The sequence below is a fragment of the Balaenoptera acutorostrata genome, chromosome 11 (assembly GCF_949987535.1).
Source record: "Balaenoptera acutorostrata chromosome 11, mBalAcu1.1, whole genome shotgun sequence".
Classification (NCBI taxonomy): Eukaryota; Metazoa; Chordata; class Mammalia; order Artiodactyla; family Balaenopteridae; genus Balaenoptera; species Balaenoptera acutorostrata.
The window spans coordinates 66,579,484-66,603,081 of NC_080074.1; the positions used below are offsets into that span (position 1 = coordinate 66,579,484).

A 23,598-nucleotide genomic window follows, 5' to 3' on the forward strand; every position below is an offset into this window, starting at 1 on the left:
GGTTGAATAATTTGGGAGGCTCTGTGCTATAGGGGTGGTCCCTAGTTGCCTGGTACCTGGCTCTGGGATGGTTAAGGCAGACGAATATTGCTTCCTGGCTTGTGAGGGCTACATAGAGGAGATATGGCTGTGAATTGGTTAGTGTGTATAATAAAGGCATTCTCCCTGCTGATTCCTTTGCTATCTCTAAGAATTAGCTATCCCTGGTGAGAGGCAGACTCTCCACAGCCAGAAAGTTTAAGATGTCAAAACATCACATTATACAAAAAATTAAAAATATAAACAATACACTCAGCCAGCTCCTTACTGGCAGTTCTCAAAGCATATTTTACAAGCCAATTAAACATCTTTGTCAGTGAATCTGAATGAATTCTGCCAACTTGTCTACTGATTGGTTCATTGGATTATGTTCACAGGTTAATTTGGACTTGGTAGCTAACAAGGGCTTGATTGCTGGGTGAAGAAACAATAGGAGAAAAGTCTCAGTCTCCCTTAAGTAATTAATTGCATCAGCCATAAGACAGGAAGGCCAGAATGAACCAGCTGACTGAGCCAACAAGTTTGAATAGTGATCTTGAGGCTGAGTTTGTGTCTCAGTGTCAGGTCAGAGCAAGTGAACCTGGGCAAGTTCTAGGTTAGCATAAGTTAGCTAAATCTGGTATGAGAACACAGAATGTAGCAAGGTCTGAATATAACACTCTTAAATAGAACTTAATTATGGATCTGTAGAGGGGAATAAGTAATCATGACCCACTGAGACAGGTGCCTTTCCACAGTAGAACATCTGGGGTATCTCTGGACTAATTTCCTTGTGCTCTAATTTCTAAATTTTAAAACTTTAACATACTTTTAAATGTTTTAACATCGTGACTTTTCTAGGAGAAGAAGAAAAAATAACCAAAAAAATTCTCATCTTAATTAAAATAGTACCAAGTCTCTGGTTTCCATGTGTCCCTCCATCCAAGGATGTTTTCCTTCACACATTCAGCCAGCACCTTCAAAAACCTGTTTCAAACACTCTCCTACCACAGTCACCTCTATTTCTGATTCATTTAATTTAGTGTTCCTACACCAACCATTTTTCACATGCATTGAGAACACTAATCCTTTATGTCGACCACATTTTCATTTCATACCGCTCATATCCTTACTTCTCTCATTACACAGGCAAGATTCATTCACTTAATCATGAAGGAAATTTCTTAACTCCATAACCCATCTCTCCTTTTATTACATCACATGTCTGACATAAATGCAATGACTGACTTACTCTCCACATATACCAAACACGAGAAAAATCACATAAGAGTGATCACTGGACTCAAGTTTATAACCAAAAATCTGGACTAGACTTTGCCACTGCAACTAATCCAAAGTACTTATTTCAAACACCAGTCTCCCCCCTGCATACCCCCACTGATGACTTTACCTTTCACCTTATTGACATTATAGAGGCTATAAATAGGAAACCCCCTTCCCTTCCAGATACAAAAACTTCCCTGTATCTTTCTCCACACTTTTTACTTTCCTTCCTCTTACAATGGATCAAGCATCCCTATTCCCAAGGTAAACTCCTCCACTCATTCTCTGGATCCTATTGACATTCCCCTTTCAACAAATTCAGCCCTTCCACCTACATTAGCAACTTCTCTCTGCATCTGCAAATGCTGTAATCTATCATCCATCTAAATATTTTATTAAAGACTGAGCAGCATCAGCTTGATCTAGAGTTGAGGGCGTAGAATATAAGAAAATCAAAGATAATATTGAGTCTAGAGAGTTTGTGAAGGTGGTTCAAAACTTGAACTTGGATCCCAGAGTCAAGAAAGAATGTGTATAGAGAAAGGATTTAAGGCCCAGAGGAAATAGAGAGGCAAAAAATGAGGTTCAAAATGCTAGTTTTATTCCAAGGGAAAGTTTCTTCTTTTTGAGAAATGCAGCACCATCACCAAGTTCACCATCCTCAGGTTATCTGCTGACCCCCACATCAAGGCTCTGCGTTTTGTGCTATTCCTTGGGGTTTACTTCCTAACCCTGATGAAGAATCTGGTGATGCTGCTGGTGATCAGTGCTGATTCCCGTTTCCATGTACCTATGTACTTCTTCCTAGGACAACTCTCCTTCCTGGATATCTGCTACTTCTCAGTCTCAGTGCCCAAGTTGCTGGAAAATCTCTTGTCTAAAAAGAAAGCAATCTCAGTAGTGGGTTGCATGGCCCACGTCTTCTTCGTATCTGCCTCTGAGGGCATTGAATCCTTCCTGTTCCTAGCAATGGCCCATGACCACTATGTTGACATTTTTCATTCTCTGTTATTCAGTCAGGTGATGAGAAACCAACTGTGTGTGGGACTGCTGTTGGCCTAGTGGGGCCTGGGTTTTCTGGATGATCACATCAATATCTTTGGAGCTGGCAATTTAGAGTTCTGTGAGCCCCACACTGTCTCCTATTTCAGTTGTGACCTGCCCTCCCTCTTCCCTCTAGCCTGCTCCACCAGTCTCACTGTCCTGGCCTGGTCTTATGTCACACATAGCCTTGGAACTGTCCTCCTCATTTTCTTCTCCTATGCTCGCATTGTGTCCACCATTCTGAGCATCAACTCCACCACAAGCAAAAGCAAGGATTTCTCTGCCTGTTCCTCCTACCTCACTGTAGTATCTTGTCTAAGTCTTAGATTTTCACTTGAGCAACTGGGTAAAAATGGTGGCATCACTTACTAAAATCAGCATGATTGAGGGAAATGCACAATAGAAGGGTGAAAATTAAGGATTTGATTTTTTGTTAGTTTGGCTGTTTGGTTATTTGCATTTTGGCTAAACTGCTTAAGATGCTTATTAGACATTAAAGTGGAATGTCAAGTTGTACATATTATTTTGACGTTCTGGGGAGAGGTCAGGGCTAATATTTGGCGTATATGTGGTATTTAGAGATATAAGATTAGCATAGAACATCTAAGGAAAATGAAGTGAAGAGGAGGTCCTGGGAATGAGATCTGGAGCAGTCCAGCATTTCTAGTTCAAGCTGAGAATGACCCAGCAAGAGAAACAGGAGCAGCAGCCATTAAGTAAGAAAGAAAATCAGGAAATTTTTGTGTCACAAAATCCAAGGAAAGAGAATGCTACAAGGACGATAGAGAGGTCAGCTGTGTTGGATGCCACTGAAAATTCAAATAAGAAGAAAACAGAAAAGTTACCATTGGGTTTTGCAACATTGGTTTTAAAGGGGTTGACAATATTGACAAGAGAAGTTTCAGCTAGCTGGAATAAGATGAGGAGAGAATGGCAACTGAAAAAGTACAAAGAGCAACCATAGATAAATTTACTGAGAAGTTTTGCTGTGAAGGAGATTGAGAAAATGGAGCAGTAGGTTTAAGGAAAGTCAAGGGTTTTTTTTGTTTGTTTTTGCTTCTTGCTTTTGATTTTGTTTTGTTTTTGAGAAGAGATACTAAAGCTTGTTTAGGTGTTTGTGGAAATGGTCACATAGGTAATATAATATCAAGATTTGGATCAGGATGGAGGCAAAGAAACTTTAGCTGATGGAAGAGAGTTCCTGAGGAAGTTCAAACAGAGGCTGGATGGTCACTTACGGGGCATGTTGTATGGGACTTATGCATCAGATTGGAGATTGAAATAAAATGATCCATGTGATCCTTTATGCTCCATAGACTCCTGTGATTCTAAAAGGCTTATCTGTTTGCATATATGTGAGAGAGTGTGGGTAGGAGCATATGTGCATGTAAGTGTACATTGAGGTCGAGTTTTGTCAAACCTGAGGAAGCCCCAGGCTGGTCTCTGGCTAGCAGAAGGGTTTATAGGCCCTCAGTGTCCACCCCATATCCTCCTCTTTCTCAGGAACACAATAGAGGCAGGAGTGCCAGGGGTCCAGCTAACTGGCTACTGCTGTTTCCCCATGAGTACTGATTAGTTCCCAGCTCCCTGGGGCCCTCATTACTCCCTCTCACTCTTTAAGAACCAGCCTGGTGTATGGGTACCAAGTAGAGAGAGACCAGAGAAAAATGATACAAGTCACACAAACTGGCCAGGAGCCCTCCTTACAACCAAAAGTGATAAAGGAGGAAGAAGAAGGAAGAAAAGGAGGATGGCTAAAGCTTCTTAATAGGTACTGACTCAAACCAGAGCCCATGCATACCAACACTTTAGGCTTTATCCAAAACTAAACACAAGGTGACTATTTAACTGCATTAAACACAGTTTTCAACTGGTTGGGAAAGAAAACCAGCTTTTCCTGAAGTCTGAGTTCTTTGAGCATTGCACATCATTCACTCTCAAAGTGACACAGAAGGCAACGACTCAGGTCTCCATGTTAGAGTGAGACTCAACAGTCCTTCTTGGTCCTTCCCATCCCACGAGATGTGAGTAATCTTACTAGGTTCCAAAACTTTCATTGCACAGCAGAGGGAACTGAGCTCAAGAAGACGAAGCAAAAACTGCCTTGCCAAACTGGCAAAAGTAGGTAATGACAGAGCTGGGATGAGATATTTATGAGGTTGAGCAATTTGCCACTTTATTAATCTGTAATCTGTCCTTTCCCTTCATTTATAAGATGAAGTTCAAGATTCCTTTGGGATATAATAGAGGGGGGGGCTATAACTTCAGTGGGGGGGGCAGCTGAATGGAGCATTTCTGAATTATGGAGCGAGTTTGGAGTATTCTCTGGTTGAAGATTTCCTAGATAAATGCCAGGATCTTAAGTGAAAGTAATTTGAGAGGTCATTTAGTTCAGGGCCCATCTCCAAGCAAGACCAAATCGGTAGAAATCACAGCCTTAATTGCACAGCTTCTTAGAATTTTTCAGAGATAAAGCAAAATCTGTAACTCTCTTTTACATTCTTGTCACAAAGCAAGATTTTTTGAAAGTTTTCATTATCTAAAAGTCTAAACACCTTGTGTCTACAAAGATTTACTCAGGAAGACCACAAAGTCTGCAACTAGGGTAAGAAATGGAGACGAAAAAAGGACATTTTTGATACCCCTTTCTTCCTACTACACCAGAGCACAGCTCCTCTTGTCTTCACTTCAAGACCTTCTCTTCCCTTAAAAAGCTTCTTTCTTTCCTTTTCTACCAGGAAACTTTCGATATCCTTCAACCTTCCCAGTGGCCTCAAGACCGTATCCTCCAGCCACATTTCCTAGACCACAAACTTGGGATTAAAGAGCTAGTAGACAAGGAACAGAAATAAGAATAAAGCAGAATAACTAAGAGAAAAATTAAACTACTTGAGCCAGTTCCATTCTCCAGCTGAGCATTTAAGACTCCTTCTTGAAGAAATGGCTTCTCAGACCAAGTTCAATCTTGTTAGAGAATATACAGGGTAGAAATAGAATGGGAAGAGGAAGAGGTGCATATATTTTGTTGGATTGAGCTTAATTAATTGCTGAATTTGAAGCAAAAGGGTAGAACTTGGATTGCATATTACCCCCCATAAAGATATTTTTCATTGAAAATATAAAAAAAATTTTTAAAAATGTAAAATCAAGACAACTGACCATTCTGTTACTACCCAAACAACTCAGCTGTTTATTTTTCCATTGTTAATTCCACATAAGCCCCTATTGTGTGCATATTTTTACATAATTTAATGAATTTATACTAATCATGTATTCTGATCTTTTTACTAGATATCATGAATATATTCCTTCTGTCTCTCCTCTATAATTATCACTTTAATCATTAGATAATATTCTGTCATTTGTTTCTACAAAAATAAAGTAGCTATTCTCCAGTTATTAGATCTTTTAGGTTGATCCTTGTGTCACTGTCTTGAAAATAACCCTGGAATATATATTTTCCTACACAGTTTTTTCTCTTCTTTGAATCATTTGTTTAAGATAAATTTCCAAAAGAGAGAACTTAGATTTCATGTTGCCAAAATTATTGTACCAAATATAATGCTACCAATAATGTATAAGGTCATATAAGACTCACCAAATCTTGCCAGCACTGGGTATTACAATTTAAAATAGTTGATTTCCATATAAATAGATGTAGAACAGTATCATCATCTGGCTTTAATTTGCAAATAGAGTGGAGGATTCCCATATATATTTCTAGTATATGCATAGGATTTTAGGCTACTTATGCATTCACCACTTTAATTTTGTCCGAGGAATTGCAGCAGCTTGAAACCATGGCAGAGAGAACCTGCATACAGACAGGATACAGAAAGCTTCTAGAGTCGTTCAGTGCCAGATGAGGAATCCCAAAGGGTAAATACTGTAGAAGGATATGGAAAGAGGGAAATTTTTAAATATTGAGAAGACAATTAAAATAACAAAATATGTTAGGTAGAAACTGGGGAGACTACCCTGTACCCAGCAGCATGTTTAGACTAAACCAAGAAGAATCAATTGGCTTTTTAAAGACCATGAACTACGTAAGTTAGTTCTCATCAGAAATAGAGTTCATACATTAGCAAATTACTTTTGTTTTCTAATAAATTTTACTCCATTATGGACATGTTGTTATCCCTATTTTTTCCAACAATGTAACCAATCCTCTCTGAAGTGAACTGACAAATCCAAGGTTCCCAAACTAAACCAACTGGTGTTGGAATTAGGACCAGAAACTAGACTTTAAGGCCTATTTCTATATAGTTTGTCATGTAGACCTTGGGAGATAACTCAAATGAGAAAACAGAGATTCAGATTCAGATTTTCCTCCTTGCCCAAAGTCTGATGGCCTGCACAGTAGCTGAGGCTCACGTCAAGGTCCTCTGACTCTCTACAGCCCCATTACCATCCATTCAAGAAAGATACAGAGACCTCAAACTAGCCCCTTCCTTCAAAGAGGACACAGGCCATAGAGTGTATGTAACATCTCACTGCCAATGCAACTTATGGTCTTACCAGTGGGGTTGCCTGTGGATCATATGATTATTTATTTCATTAATTCTTTTACTTATTCAATAACCAAAAATATTTTTATGATCTCCTATGTGTGGTGCATTAAAAATAGAACAAGCTTATGCAAAATCTAGCTTTATGGTGTTTTCATGCGTTTATTCTATAAACCTTTACTAAGTGCCAGGCACTGTGCTAAGCTCTGAGGAGATGATGAAAAATACTGACATAGTCTCTGTCTTCACAGAACTTACTCAAAAATCAGACAGATGTGAAACAAATGCATTCAGTCACTCGGTAAATATATACTGAGCCCTTTTCATATGTTAGGCACTCTTTTGTGTGCTAGAAATAGAGTAATGACCAAAACAGACAAAATCTTTGAGTTTATGTTTCAGTAGAAGAGAAAATTGATAATAAATGTATTTTAAAATAGCAGGTGCTGGTAAGTGCTGTGAAGACAAAGCAGGGTAATAAGACAGAGGTAGTCTGCAGGGAGTGGGGACAGGTTGAGGGAGGATGGGAAAAACTTTCTTACATACTCTAAAAAAGTTTTTTTTTTTTTTTTTTTTTTTTTTACAATTATAACTAGCATAATAAAAGAGAAACAAGTATACCAAAAGAAAATTACTGTGTCAGGATGGAGAGCAAGGGCTTCCCTGAGGAAATGACCCTTGAACTGAGACATGATGGTTCTTAGCAGGTTAGGAAGAAAAAGAGAAATAGGGATGATGGGTGGGTTAGTGAGTGATGGAGCTAGAGGAAGGAGTTATAGGTCACTTTTCCCTCTTTGGGACCCAGTCTCCTCACCTATAAACAGAGGGCATTGGGCCTCATGACCTCCAGTGGACCCTTCAGATCAGAGAGGCACAGGTGCATGATTGACCATGCTGAATGAGTGCAGGGACCCTTTGTGAGTTTCTCTTCCTCTCTTTTCATTAAATTTTTCTGGTATATGAAACTCTGTCCTAGAGCATCTTCTCTTATGAGTGGGCTCTCTCTGTGTAAGCTTGTTGATGGTTCTTTAACTCATATATTCAGCCCAAATAATTTTCCTGAACTTCAGGACTCTAGCTTCAAGTGCCTCCTGGATGTCTCATCACTGTCTCATAGGCTCATCAAACACAATATATTCAAAACTGAGTTTATCATCTTTCCCTCAAACATACTTGTTTTCCCAGGTCACCTTTTTAATCAATGGGACCCCTCAGTCACCAAAGACAGAAACCTGAGAATCATTTTTTATTCACTTCCTTTTACCCTATCATCTAATTGATGATGAAATTCTTTTGGTTTTTTGTTTGTTTGGTTGGTTGGTTTTGGGGGTTTTTGTTTTGAGAAGTATCAATGTAAGTTCTTCTTTTTATGGTTGGTAGAATTCCCCAGTGAAGCCATCTAGTCCTGGACTTTTGTTTGCAGGTGATTTTTAAAATTACAGATTCTACTTCACTTCTAGTGATAAGCTGTTCAAATTATCTATTTCTTCTTGATTCAGTTTTGGTGGGCTGTATGTTTCTAGAAACTTGTCCATTTCTTCCGGGTTGCCCAATTTGTTGGCATGTAATTGCTCAGAGTATTCTCTTATGGGTTTTTGTATTTTGAGTATCAGTTCTCATTTTTCCTCTTTCATTTCTTATTTTGTTTATTTTGGTTCTCTCTCTTTTCTTCTTGGTGAGCCCTGCCAGAGGTTTGTCGGTTTTGTTTACCCTTTCAAAGAACCAGCTCTTGATTTTATTGATTATTTTTCTAGTTTTTTAATCTCTATTTTATTTATTTCCTCTCTGATCTTTATTATTCCTTCCTTGTGCTGACTTTAGGTCTTGTTTTTTCTTCCTTTTCTGATTCTTCTAGGTGGTAGATTAGGTTGTTGATTTGATATTTTTTTCTTGTTTTTTGAGGAAGGCCTGTATTGCTGTGAACTCCCCTCTTAGGACTGCTTTTACTGCATCCCATATACTATGATCATCCCACAGAATTTGTATGGTTGTGTTCTCATTGTCATTTGTCTCAAGGTATTATTTAATATCCTCTTTGATTTCATTGTTGACCCGTTGGTTTTTTAGTAGCATGTTATTTAGTCTCCAAGTAATCATTTTTGTCTCATTTCTTTTTCTGTGGTTTACTTCTAGTTTCATGCTATTGTGTTCAGAAAAGATGCTTGAAATAATTTCTATCGTCTTAACTTTGTTGAGGCTTGTTTTGTGTCTATCCTAGAGAATGTTCCATATGCACTTGAAAAGAATGTGCATTCTGGTTTTTTCTGATGTAATGTCGTGAAAATATTAATTAAGCCTAACTGTTCTATTGTGTCATTTAGGATCTCTATCTCCTTACTGATTTTCTGCCTGGAAGATTTGTCCATTGATGTCAGTGGGGTATTAAAATCTCCTACTATTATTGTATTCCTGTCAATTTCTCTCTTTATGTCTGTTAGTGTATTGATATTTGCTTTATATATTTAGGTGCTCCTATATTGGTTGCATATATGTTAACAAGTGTAGTATCCTCTTCTTGTATTGATCTTTCTATCATTATATAGTGTCTTTCTTTATCTTTCTTTATGGCCTTTGTTTTAAAGTCTTTTTTTTTTGTCTGATATGAGTATTGTGACCTCCACTTTCTTGTCATTTCCATTTGCATGAAATACCTTTTTCCATTCCCTCACTTTCAATCTATGTGTGTCCTTTGCCCAAAGTGGCATCTTGTAGGCAGCATATCGTAGGCTCTTATTTTTTTTAATCCAGTCTGCCACTCTATGTCTTTTGATTAGAGCATTTAGTCCATTGGCATTTAAGATAATTATTGATAGATATGTATTTATTGCCATCTTAAACCTTGTTTTCCACTTGATTTGTATTTCTTCTAGATGGTTTCTTTCTTTTTCTTTTTGTTTTTCCTTTTGTGGTTTGATGGTTTTCTTTTGTATTATGCTTGTGTTCTCTTCTTTTTGGTTTTTGTGAATCTATTGTATGTTTTTGATTTGTGGTTACCCTGTTTTTCAAGTAAGTCAACCCATTACTATATCTACTTGCTTTAGACTAGTAGTCATATAGGCTCAAATACATTCTAAAAAAAAGAAGAAAAAGAAAATTACATTTGTACTCACCTCCCCCACATTTTATGATTTGATGTCCTCTTTTACATCTTCATGTTTATCCTTTTGCTGTTCATTGTAGTTATCATTGCTTTCACAAGTTTTTTGTTTGTTTGTTTGTTTTTAAATCTGTGTACTGGCTTATTTAAGTGATTTATTTTCCAATTGTGATTTTCTCTTTTCTATAGATTCTTATTTCTTTTCTAAAGATGACCTTTCAATATTTCTTTTAAGATAGGTTTAGTATTGCTGTATTCTTTTAATTTTTGCTTGTCTGAGAAATTCTTTCTCTTCCCTTCTATTCTAAATGATAAACTTGCTGGATAAAGTATCCTAGGTTGCAGGTTTTTCCCTTTCAGGGCTTTGAATGCAACGTTTCTGTATGGAATCAGCTGATAGCCTTTCAGGGCTTCCCTTATAATTAACTCTTTGTTTTTCTCTTGCTGCCTTTAGAATCCTCTCTTTAACTTTTGCCATTTCAATTATAATATGTCTTCGTGTAGGTCTGTTTGGATTCACCTTGTTTGGGACCCTCTGTTTTTCCTGTACCTAGACATTTGTTTCCTTCTTTAGGTTTGGGAAGTTTTCAGCTATAATTTCTTCAAATACATTTTCTATCCCTTTTCTCTTTCTTCTCCTTCTGGGATCCCTATTATGCATAGATTGGCATGCTTTATATTATCCCATAGGTTTAATATCTTGCTTTCATTTTTTCTTTTTGTCTTTCTGTCTGCTGTTTTGATTGGGTGATTTTCATTTTTCTGTCTCCCAGATCACTTATTTGTCCTTTTGCATTATTTAGTTTGCTATTTATTGCCTTTAGGTCAGCTTTTGTCTCAGCAAATGAGTTTTAAAATTTTAATTGGCTCCTCTTTATAGTTTCTAGTTCCTTTTTACAGTGATCTGCATTTCTATCGATAGCCCCTCTTAATTCCTTCAGTATTTTTATTACCTCCTTTTTCAACTCGAAATCTAGTAGACTGGATAGGTCTGTTTCATTGTTTGTTCTTTCAGGAGGACTCTCTTGTTCTCTTAATTGGGAATGGTTCCTCTGCTTCTTCGTTTTATTTATATTTGTCTGACTCTATGAATTTTGGAGAAACCGTTATCTACTATGGTCTTGAAGGGCTCTTTTTATGTGGGAGCATCCCTGCGTAGCCTGCATGAGTCTAATATTTTTGGTGTGAGGGCTGTTTTTGATATGGATGCCTGCCACGTGTTTCCTCAGTGTGTGCTGGCTGTTATCCCCTTGATAGGAGGTGTGATTGGTGTTGTGGTGACCAGAGCCTGCACTGTATGTTAAGCAGCACCTCCTCTTTGCTAGGTGGTTTTCACAGCCCTGCTGGTGGCAGGGTCTGCTCCCCAGTTGGAGTAGAAGCCCCCAGATCCTTTTCTGAGCTGTGGCATGAGATAGGCCCAACTGGAGTACTCCCACTGAGAAAGAAGCCACTGAGTATTCCTCTGCAGGAGCTGTCCACAGCGAAGTGCTTTGTGGTGTCACCTGTCATCTGATGTGCAGGCTCACAAAGTACAGTGTTGTTGGCACTGACCTCAGCCCCACCTCAACCATGGGAACACAGGCAATAGGCCCAGATGTCCCTCAGGCGCTGTATTCACAAACCACCAGTACAAATCTACCAGTACAGATCTGAGGAACTCAGGCATTGGGCCCATCTGTGGGAGCTATGGAATCAGCCCAGACCCCAGCCCCACCTCCATGTGCACGTGCCTGCAAAGCCCACAGCTGCTAACACTGGACCCACCCCAGCCACTGGAGCACCAGTAATCCTCTCGGATGTCCCACAGGCCCTGAGCTTACAAAGCCACTGGCAGTGGTGTAAATCCACTGACTTCAAACAGCCTCTGGGACACAGCCCAAATTTCAGTCCTACCTCTGCATGTGGGCCACCCACCAGCACTTGCACACTCCCAGAGCTCATAGAGGTGGAGCCGTGCCCACTGTGAGCAAGGTGAGAGTGAGGCTGCGGTGGTGGAGCCCCACCCCTCACCTCACACACCCATTAACAATGGGGCTTCTATGGCAGACCCGAGCTCCGTCCTGTGTACACTCTTGGTTGTGGCCCAGATTGAACTACAGTCTCTTCAGGCTGTCTATATGCAACCGACCCCAGTCCTCTCCCTGGGTCTGTCTGCTGAAGCATGAGTTTCAGCACCCAGCCCCTGCATGCACCATCAGATGCGTGTCTCAAGCTGGGGAGTGCAGCGAGGTGGCCAGATTGTCTGTGCTGCTCTCTCTCCATTCTGCCTGCCACAATCTGGCTGCTGCACTCTCCTCTGAGTCTCTGAAGCTCCCTGTCTGTCCCAGCTGATCTCCCAGCAGAGGAAGGGGGTTCCCAGGGTGAGAGAACCTTTCTCTTTCACAGCTCCCTCCCAGGGCCACAGGTCCCATCCTGATTCCTTTTCTTCTCCTTTCTTCCTACCCAGTTATGCAGTGACCTTTCTTGCAGCTTTGATAGTATGATATCTTCCGCCAGCGTTCAGTAGGTATTCTGTGAGAACTGTTCCACATGTAGATGTATTTTTGATGTATTTTTGGGAGGAGGTGAGCTCCATGTCCTTCTACTCTGCCATCTTGATCTCCTCTCTAAAATTAGTATCTTTATCTTCTTTCAAGATAATATGAAGGCCATAAAACACTTTAACTCAAAACAACATCATCCCCAATTTATATGCCCTTTCAATCCAGTAATTTAGTTTTTCCTTTCCCCCCCTTAAATTAGATATTATCACTATTTTATTTATTCAGTCAGTTTTGTTTAGATATGCCCAGATATTTACCATATCATTGCTTGCCCTTTCTTTTTAAAAATACTGTAATATGGTTGTTATTTATGTGGTGCTTACAGAATGCTGAAGAAACTTGATTTATGACAATTATACTTATGAAGGTACAATTACAAACAAAATACAAATTATTACAGCACCATAATGATGTTTTACAACATATAGAAAAAACACAGGAGACTTTATATGATGTGATTTTCCCTATACATGCTATAGATCACATAACTTATTAAATTAAAAAATCAATTATTTATTAGAGTATACAATTAAAAGTTATTTATATCAATATTGCCTATGCATGCCAATGAAATGAAATGCTAACAATAGAATTACAAACTACAAATATTGACTTTTCTGATAATATTTATCAGTAATTTTGGTATTGTTTTATTAAACCATAACACTTGGGATCTGTATGTATCTTTTATAGAAGGCACTCAAAACACTTCATAAATATTGAATATCATTTTGGGTACAAGTGACAAATGCAATACCAGCCCACCTCCACATGAGACCTTATAAAATATAGGCAGGCTCCTTGAACTCACTATGTCTTTTTGCATCTCAAATCTTCCATTAGGGATCATTTTCTCATGTCTAAATTGGATCCTTTAGAATTCTCTTTAAGTATCCATCTCTCAGTAAAGAAATGTTTTCGTTTGCCTGAAAATGACTTTATTTCCTGAAAGATAATTTTTCTGGCCATAAAATTCAATGTTGTGGTCTGAGTTGAAGTTTCTATTTTCACAGAAAGGATATTTATTTCATTCTAATTGTTACCTGGGTGTCAGCCCCACTTTTTAAAATTGGAGTATAGTTGATTCACAATACTATATTAGTTTAGGTGTGCAGCATAGTGATTCAATATTTTCACAGACTATACTCCATTAAAAGTGATTAGAAGATAATGCTTATAATTCCCTGTGCTATTCCATATATCCTTGTTGCTTATCTATTTTATGCATAGTAGTTTTTATCTCTTAATCCCCAATCCCTAATTTGCCACTCCCGCCTTCCCTCTCCCCTTTGCTAACCACTAGTTTGTTTTCTATACCTGTGACCTGTTTCTGTTTTACATTTATATTCGTTTGCATGATTTTTTAGATTCCACATATCATCCTGCTTGAGGGGTTTCAGACAAAAAAAAAAAACCACGGCATGAATTCAGACCTCAAACTTGTCTGAGCACCAGCTGTAGTTATGAATTTTCAAGAAATACCCTCCTCTTCATTTAACCAACTCCAATGTCAAAAGACCCAATTTTATCATGGCCCCTGTCCACATGGTGAATTATTCCTTATTTATGATTACACACATGTTGTTGTCCCTATTTATAACAATTATATAGTTCTTGCTATCTGCTAGGCATACTAAGAACTTTATTTTATTTAATGTTTGATATATTTATATTTGTATAGCATTTTAAAAATGTTTTATTTTATATTGGAATACAGTTGATTTACAATGTTGTGTTAGTTTCAGGTATACAGCAAAGTAATACAGTTATACATATCCATGTATCTATTCTTCCACAAATTCTCTTCCCATTTAGGTTATTACAGAATACTGAGTAGAGTTCCCTGTACTATACAGTAGGTCTGTGTTGATTATCTATTTTATATATAGTAGTGTGTATATGTTAATCCCAAACTCCCAATTTATTCTTCCCCCCTCTTTTCCCCTTTGGTAACCATAACTTTGTTTTCTAAGTCTGTGAGTCTGTTTATATTTTGTAAATAAGTTCATTTGTATCATTTTTTTTAGATTCCACATATAAGTGATATCATGTGATATTTGTCTTTCTCTGTCCACCTTACTTCACTTAGTATGATAATGTACACATCCATTCATTGCTGCAAATGGCATTATTTCATTCTTTTTAATAGCTGAGTAATATTCATTTCTATATATGTACCACATCTTCTTTATCCATTAATCTGTTAATGGAAATTTAGGTTGCTTCCATGTCTTGGCTATTGTAAACAGTGCTGCTATAAACATTGGGGTGCAGGTATCTTTTTAAACCATGGTTTTCTCCATATATATGGCCAGGAGTGGGATTACTGGATCATATGGTAACTCTATGTTTAGTTTTTTAAGGAACCTCCATACTGTTCTACATAGAGGCTATACAAATTTATATTTTCACCAACAGTGTAGGAAGGTTCATGTTTCTCAACAGCCTCTCCAGCAATGACTGTTTTTAGACTTTTTGATGATGGACATTGTGACTAGTGTGAAGTGATATCTCATTGTTGTTTTGATTTGCATTTCTCTAATAATATGCGATGTTGAGCATCTTTGCATGTGCCCCTTGACCATCTGTATGTCTTCTTTAGAGAAATGTCTATTTAGGTCTTCTGCCTATTTTTTGATTGGGTTCTTTGTTTTTTAGATATTGAGCAGCATGTGCTGTTTGTAAATTTTGGAGAATAATCCCTTGTCAGTCACATTGTTTGTGAATATTTTCTCCCATTCTGTGGGTTGTCTTTTCATTTTGTTTGTGGTTTCCTTTGCTGTGCAAAAGCTTTTGAATTTAATTAGGTACCATTTGTTTATTTTTGTTTTTATTTCCATTACTCTAGGAGACAGATAAAAAAGATATTGCTGCGATTTATGTCAGAGAGTGTTCTGCCTATATTTTCCTCTAAGAGTTTTATAGTGTCTTGTCTTACTTTTAGGTCTTTAATCAATTTTGAGTTTATTTTCGTGTATGGTGTTAGAGAATGTTCTAATTTCATTCTTTTATATGTAGCTGTCCAGTTTTCCCACTACCATTTTTTGAAGAGACTGTCTCTTCTCCATTGTATTATTCTTGCCTCCTTTGCCGTATATTAATAGACCATAGGTGTGTGGATTTATTTCTGGGCTTTCTATCCTGTTCCATTGATCTATAAGTCTGTTTTTGTGCCAGTACCATACTGTTTTGATTAGTGTAGCTTTACAGTATAGTCTGAAGTCAGGGAGCCTGATTTTTCCAACTCCGTTTTTCTTTCTCAGGATTGCTTTGACTATTTGGGGTCTTCTGGGTCTCCGTATAAATTTTAAGATTTTTTTGTTCTAGTTCTGAGAAAAATGGCCTTGGTAATTTGATAGGGATTGCACTGAATCTGTAGATTCCCTGGGCAGTATGGTCATTTTGACCATATTGATTCTTCCGATCCAAGAACATGGTATATCTTTCCATCTGTTTGTGTCACCATTGATTTCCTTCATCAGCATCTTATAGTTTTCAGAGTACAGGAGTTTTGCCTCCTTAGGTAGGTTTATTCCTAGGTTTTTTTTTCTTTTTGTTGTGATGGTAAATGGGATTGTTCCTTGAATTTCTCTCTCTGATTTTTTTGTTGTTAGTGTATAAAAATGCAACTGATTTCTCTGTATAAATTTTGTATCCTGTAATTTTACCAAATTCATTGATGAGCTCTAGTAGTTTTCTGGTAGCATCCTTAGGATTTTCTAAGTATAGTATGTTCCAAAACTATGTTCAGTAAAAGTGGGGAGAATCAAAATCCTTGTCTTCTTTCTGATCTTAGAGGAAATGCTTTCAGCTTTTCACCATTGAGTATGATGTTACCTGTAGGTTTGTTCCCTCTATGCCCACTTTCTGGAGAGTTTTTATTATAAATCGGTGTTGAATTTTGTCAAAAGCTTTTTCTGCAGCTGTTGAGATGATCATATGGTTTTTATTCTTCAGTTTGTTAATGTGGTGTATCACACTGATTGATTTGTGCATATTGAAGAATCCTTGCGTCACTGGGATAAATCCCACTTGATCATGGTGTATGATCCTTTTAATGTATTCTTAGATTCGGTTTGCTAGTATTTTGTTGAGGAATTGTGCATTTATGTTCATCAGTAATATTGGTCAGTAATCTTTTTTTGTGGTGTCTTTGGTTTTGGCATCAGGGTGATGCTGGCATCATAGAATGAGTTTGGGAGTATTCCTTCCTCTGCAATTTTTTGGAAGAATTTCAGAAGGACAGGTGTTAACTCTTCACTAAACGTTTTATAGAATTCACCTGTGAAGCCATCTGGTTCTGGACTTTTGGGGAGTTTTAAAATCACAGTTTCAATTTCAGTACTTGTGATTGGTCTGTTCATATTTTCTATATCTTCCTGTTTCAGTGTTGGGAGATTGTACCTTTCTACAAATTAGCCCATTTATTCCAGGTTGTCCATTTTATTGGCATATAGTTGCTTGTAATAATCTCTTATGATCCTTTGTATTTCTCTGATATCCGTTGTAAGGTCTCCTTTTTTATTTCTAATTTTATTGATTTGAGCCCTCTCCCATTTTTTCTTGATGAGTCTGGCTAAAGGTTTATCAATTTTATTTATCTTCTCAAAGAACCACCTTTTAGTTTCATTGATCTTTTCTATTGATTTCTTGGATTCTATGCCATTTTTATTTCTGCTTTGATCTTTATGATTTCTTTCCTTCTGCTAACTTTGGGTTTTGTTTGTTCTTTTTTCTCTAGTTGCTTTATTGTAAGCTTACATTGTTTATTTGTCATTTTTCTTGTTTCTTGAGGTAAGATTGTATTGGTATGAACTTCCCTCTTAGAACTGCTTTTGCTGTGTCCCATAGGTTTTGGATCATCATGCTTTTGTTTTCATTTCTCTCTAGGTATTTTTTTAAAATTTCCTCTTTGATTTCTTCAGTGATCCATTGGGTGTTGAGTAGAATATTGCTTAGCCTCCATGTCTTTTTGTATTTTACAGTTTTTTTTTTTTCTTGTACTCGACTTCTAATCTCATAGCATTTTGGTCAGAAAGTTGTTTGATATGATTTCAATTTTTAAAAATTTACCAAGGCTTGGGCTTCCCTGGTGGCGCAGTGGTTGAGAATCTGCCTGCTAATGCAGGGCACATGGGTTCGAGCCCTGGTCTGGGAAGATCCCACATGCTGCGGAGCAACTGGGCCCATGAGCCACAATTACTGAGCCTGCGCGTCTGGAGCCTGTGCTCCGCAACAAGAGAGGCCGCGATAGTGAGAGGCACGCGCACCGCGATGAAGAGTGGCCCCCGCTTGCCACAACTAGAGAAAGCCCTCGCACAGAAACGAAGACCCAACACAGCCAAAAGTAAATTAATTAATTAAAAAAAAAATTTACCAAGGCTTGCTTTGTGTCCCAGCATGTGATCTCTCCTGGAGAATGTTCTGTGTGGACTTGAAAAGAATGTGTATTCTGCTGCTTTCGGATGTAATGCTCTATAAATACCAGTTAAGTGCATCTGTAGTCTAATATGTCATTTAAGGCCTTTGTTTCCATATTGATTTTGTATCTGGGTGATCTATTGATGAAAGTGAGGTGTTAAATTCCCCCACTATTATTGTGTTACTGTCAATTTCTCCTTTTATAGCTGTTAGCATTTGCCTTATATATTGAGGTACTCTTATGTTGGCTGCAAAGATATTTACAATTGTTATATCTTTTTCTTAGACTGATCTCTCTTTTTTTAAAATTTTTATTTATTTTTTTAACATCTTTATTGGAGTATAATTGCTTTACAATGGTGTGTTAGTTTCTGCTTTATAACAAAGTGAATCAGTTATACATATACATATGTTCCCATATCTCTTCCCTCTTGTGTCTCCCTCCCTCTCACCCTCCCTATCCCACCCCTCTAGGTGGTCACAAAGCACTGAGCTGATCTCCCTGTGCTGTGTGGCTGCTTCCCACTAGCTATCTATTTTACATTTGGTAGTGTGTATATGTCCATGCCACTCTCTCACTTTGTCCCAGCTTACCCTTCCCCCTCCCCGTGTCCTCAGGTCCATTCTCTAGTAGGTCTGTGTCTTTATTCCCATCTTGCCCCTAGGTTCTTCATGACTTTTTTTTTTAATTTAGATTCCATATATATGTGTTAGCATACGGTATTTGTTTTTCTCTTTCTGACTTACTTCACTCTGTATGACAGTCTCTAGGTCCATCCACCTCACTACAAATAACTCAATTTCATTTCTTTTTATGGCTGAGTAATATTCCATTGTATATATGTGCCACATCTTCTTTATTCATTCATCTGTTGATGGACACTTAGGTTACTTCCATGTCCTGGCTATTGTAAATGGAGCTGCAGTGAACATTTTGGTACATGACTCTTTTTGAATTACGGTTTTCTCAGGGTATATGCCCAGTAGTGGGATTGCTGGGTCATATGGTAGTTCTATTTTTAGTTTTTTAAGGAACCTCCATACTGTTCTCCATAGTGGTGGTATCAATTTACATTCCCACCAACAGTGCAAGAGGGTTCCCTTTTCTACACACCCTCTCCAGCATTTATTGTTTGTAGATTTTTTGATGATGGCCATTCTGACAGGTGTGAGATGATATCTCATTGTAGTTTTGATTTGCATTTCTGTAATGTTTAATGATGTTGAGCATTCTTTCATGTGTTTGTTGGCAGTCTGTGTATCTTCTTTGGAGAAATGTCTATTCAGGTCTTCTGCCCATTTTTGGATTGGGTTGTTTGTTTTTTTGATATTGAGCTGCATGAGCTGCTTGTAAATTTTGGACATTAATCCTTTGTCAGTTGCTTCATTTGCAAATATTTTCTCCCATTCTGAGGGTTGTTGGACTGATCTCTTGATCATTATGTAGGGTCCTTCTTTGTCTCTTGTAATAGTCTTTATTTTAAAGTCCATTTTGTCTGATATGAAAATTGCTACTCCAGCTTTCTTTTGATTTCCATTTGCATGGAATATTCTTTTCCATCCCCTCACTTTCAGTCTGTATGTGTCCCTAGGTCTGAAGTGGGTCTCTTGTAGACAGCATTTATATGTGTCTTGTTATTGTATTCATTCAACCAGTCTATGTCTTTAGGTTAGAATATGTAATCTGTTTAATTTTAAGGTAATTATTGATATGTATGTCCTTATTGCAATTTTGTTAATTGATTTGGATTTGTTTTTGTAAGTCCTTTTTCTTCCCTTCTTCTTTTCTTCTCTTCTCTTGTGATTTGATGACTAACTTTAGGGCTGTGTTTGGATTCCCTTTTCTTTTTTTGTGTGTGTATTTATCGTAAATTTTCGGTTTGCAGTTACCATGAGGTTTTGATATAGCAGTCTATATATAAACAATATTTTTTTAAATTGATGGTCTTTTAATTTCAGATGCATTTCTAATATCCTGCATTTGTACTCTCCTTTTCTCATGATTTCTGGTTTTGATATCATATTTGTGTGTGGATGATTTCCTACATTTAGTGTATTTTTGCCTTTTTCAGTGAGCTTTCCCATTTGTAATTTTCTTGTTTCTGGTTGTGGGCTTTACTTTTTCTGCCTAGAGAAGTTCCTTTAGCATTTGTTGCAAAGCTGGTCTGGAGATGCTGAATTCTCTTAGCCTTGCTTGCATGCAGTGTTTTTGATTTCTCCATCAAATCTGAATGAGAGCCTTGCTGGGTAGAATCTTCTTGGTTGTAGTTTTTTCCCTTTCATCACTTTAAATATATCATGCCACTCCCTTCTGTACTGCAGAGTTTCTACTGAAAAATCAGCTGATGACCTTATGGGAATTCCCCTGTATGTTATTTGTTGCTTTTCCCTTGCTGCTTTTAATATTTTCTGTTTGTCTTTAATTTTTGATTAATAAATGTCTTGGCAAGTTCCTCCTTGACTTTATCTTGTATGGGGCTCTCTGCACTTCCTGGACTTGTGTGACTGTTTCCTTTCCCATGTTAGGGAAGTTTTTGCTTATTATCTCTTCAAGTATTTTCTCAATCCCTTTCTTTCTCTTCTCCTTCTGGAACCCCTATTAATGTGGATGTTGTTGTATTTAACGTTATCTCAGAAGCCTCTTAGACTGTCCTCATTTCTTTCCATTCTTTTTTCTTTATTCTGTTCTGTAGCAGTGATTTCTACCATTCTGTCTTCCAGCTCACCCATCCGTTCTTCTGCCTGATTTATTCTGCTATTGATTTCTTCTAGTGTATTTTTCATTTCAGTTATTGTATTGTTTATCTCTTTCTGTTTGTTCTTTAGACTTTCTAGCTCTTGGTTAAACATTTCTTGTATCTTCTCGGTCTGTGCCTCCATTCTTTTTCCGAAATCTTGGATCATCTTTACTATCATTACTCTGAATTCTTTTTCAGGTAGATTGCCTATCTCCACTTCACTTAGTTGTTCTTCTGAGGTTTTATCTTGTTCCTTCATCTGGGACATACTCCTCTGCCATCTCTTCTTGCCTACCTTTCAGTGATTGTGGTTTCCATTTCACAGGCTGCAGGGTTGTAGTTCTTCCTGCTTCTGCTGTCTGCCCCATGATGGATGAGGCTGGGTTAAGAGGCTTGTGCAGGCTTCCTGGTGGAAGGGACTGGTTCCTGCCCACTGTTGGGTGGAACTGGGTCTTGTCACTCTTTTGGGCAGGGCCGTGTCAAGGTGTGTGTCTAGTGGGTAGCTGTGGGCTCAGGAATAGTTTAGGTAGCCTGTCTGCTGATGGCTGGTGCTATGTTCCCACCCTGTTGGTTGTTTGGCCTGAGGTGTCCCAGCACTGGGGCTTACAGGTTGTTGGGTGGGGCCAGGACTTGGTGAGAAAATGGCAGCCTCCAGGAGGGCTGATGCCAATGAGTACTCCCCAGAACTACTGCCACCAGTGTGTTTGTCCCCACAGTGCACCATAACTGCCCCCCATCTCTGCAGGAGACCCTCCAATACCAACAGGTAGGTCTGGCCCATGCTCCTATGAGGTCAGTGCTTTTTCCCCTGGGTTCTAGTCATATGAATCCTTGTGTGCACCCTCCAAGAGTGGAATATCATTTCCCCCAGTCCTGTGGAATTCCTGCAATCAAACCCTGCTGACCTTCAAATCCAGATGCTCTGGGGGCTCCTCCTCCCACTGCCAAACCCCCAAGTTGGGGAGCCTGATGTGGGGCTCAGAACTTCAATCCTGTGGGATGAAATGATATAATTATTTTCCAGTTTGTCAGTCCCCCACCCAACAGGTAATGGATTTGATTTATTGTTATTGTACCCCTCCTACCATTTCATTGTGGCTTCTTCTTTGTCTTTGGATGTTGAGTATCATTTTGTTAGGTTCTGGTGTTTTTAGTTGATGGTTGTTCAGCAGTTAGTTGTGATTTTGGTGTGCTCATAAGAAGAGTTGAGCTTATGTCCCTGTACTCTGCCATCTTGTTTCCACTCCCCGTCTCTAAGATCTTTATATATATTAACTAATTTAATGCTCTGAACAACCATATGAGATAGTTACATTATTATCCTTATTTTACAGATAAAGAAACTGATCAACAGGGAGGAAAAGTGCCTTCTTCAAGGTCATTGGAAGAGCTGGGATTTAAACCCAGGCAGTTTGGACCCAGAATCTATGCTCTTAACTGCTAGGCTATAATGCTTCTGGATTCATTCCAGTGAATGTGTATCATTCTCACTGTTGGAGTTCTCCTATTAGGATCATTTCTATTAGAATTTTCCTATTAGACTCATTAGCCTAGATGGTCTCTAGGTTTTATCTTCTGCCCCTGCATCTAGCTGGTTTGGGTATATGCTTAACTTCTAGGATTTCTGCTTCCACTTCATTTGTGAACTGTGAAGAGCTAAAAATGTCATCTTGGCAACACATTAATTTTTTAAAATTCAGCTTGTTAGTTATTTAAACCAAAAACATTGTTTGAGTCAATTAATGTACTATATTGTCAGAAGTAGAAGTCATCTCCTCAGTCAATAATTCTTGATACTTTCTAATCCTACCATGCCAATTTCTGGGCCAGGTGTCTTCTGGCTTCCAAACTTGACACTGACATTTTCAGTATTTTATACTATATTAAGATGTATCAGAACCTCGTTTTCAATAAAACAATTTAATTAAACAAAGAAATCAATAACTGCATTATGTTGAATTATGATACTCATACTAATTTTTTCAAAAATAGAAATTAATCCTTTGGTGTCAGCTCCTTATTTATTTTGGAGGTAACAAATTTACTCCTTCAGAGATAAACGGTCTTGGTAAAAAACATAACCAGCCACATATCTTATTTAGAATATCTGATTTCCCTAGAACTTCATCTTTAAGAAGCCAACATCTGAGAAATACTTAGAAAGTAGAATTAAGACAACTTGATAACCCATTAGATCTGATGAATGAGGGAAAAGCAAGAATCTGGCATGCTTTAATTTGATTTGGGTTAATATGAACTCTTTCATAATTGTGGAACTATTAGACTTTTTGTCAGGTTTTTCTGTTTAATATTGTTCTTGACATCTTTGTGCCTAAATACTGGTCTGTATTTTAGGTTCTTTGCTTTAAAAAGAGTCCCAGAAGTAGAATCACCAGCTCAAATTGTTTAACATGATATCCACATTGCTCCTGGCCATACCTGGGCATGAAAGATGGAGTCACATAAACTATTTGCAAGGATTTGGCAGAGGGATGCTTGCTTTCATGAGCTGCTATTAGATATGTGTTCCCTCCCTTTTGACCTGCCTACATTTACAGGAAACCCCGGGAGTGTTTATTGGTTCTCTAAGCATGTCCTCCCAAGTTCCATAAACTTCCAAGAGCAGTTGCATGGGAGCTATTGAAATGGCCCTAAACCACTACCACTGATGTCAGTGCCTGAGAATATTTTGCAATATTCAGTATTCTGATCCAGAAAAGTGAAATTCTCTACTCACTGAGATCTTCTACTTAGGACAGAAATAGGTGGTTTTTCTTCATATTGATTCCACATGTTTCTTGTTCAGGATTAGTCTTAGTTGTTTTTTTTTTTTTTTTACAGATTATATAAATGGAATCTATTTTTCTGTTATTGTGATTGTATTTCCAGTGATTGTTACTGGAAAACAGAATATATAATAGTGAAAACAGTGATACCATATACAT

General features: G+C 37.9%; 1 long non-coding RNA gene and 1 pseudogene across 1 annotated transcript in view; one reads left to right on the forward strand and one right to left on the reverse strand.

Moving 5' to 3' along the window:
• The first annotated feature begins 534 nt into the window (after positions 1-534).
• Positions 535-2,718, forward strand: LOC114237624 (olfactory receptor 8S1-like; annotated as a pseudogene).
• A 3,376-nt stretch (positions 2,719-6,094) lies between these two features.
• The window catches only part of LOC130709256 (uncharacterized), a 53,037-nt gene continuing 35,533 nt past the window's right edge, over positions 6,095-23,598 (reverse strand). Inside the window, exons 2-3 of the long non-coding RNA XR_009009772.1 lie at positions 21,559-21,645; positions 6,095-6,232 (exon numbers count right to left, since the gene is read on the reverse strand). This is a non-coding gene — a long non-coding RNA (uncharacterized LOC130709256). The remainder of the gene's footprint in view (positions 6,233-21,558; positions 21,646-23,598) is intronic.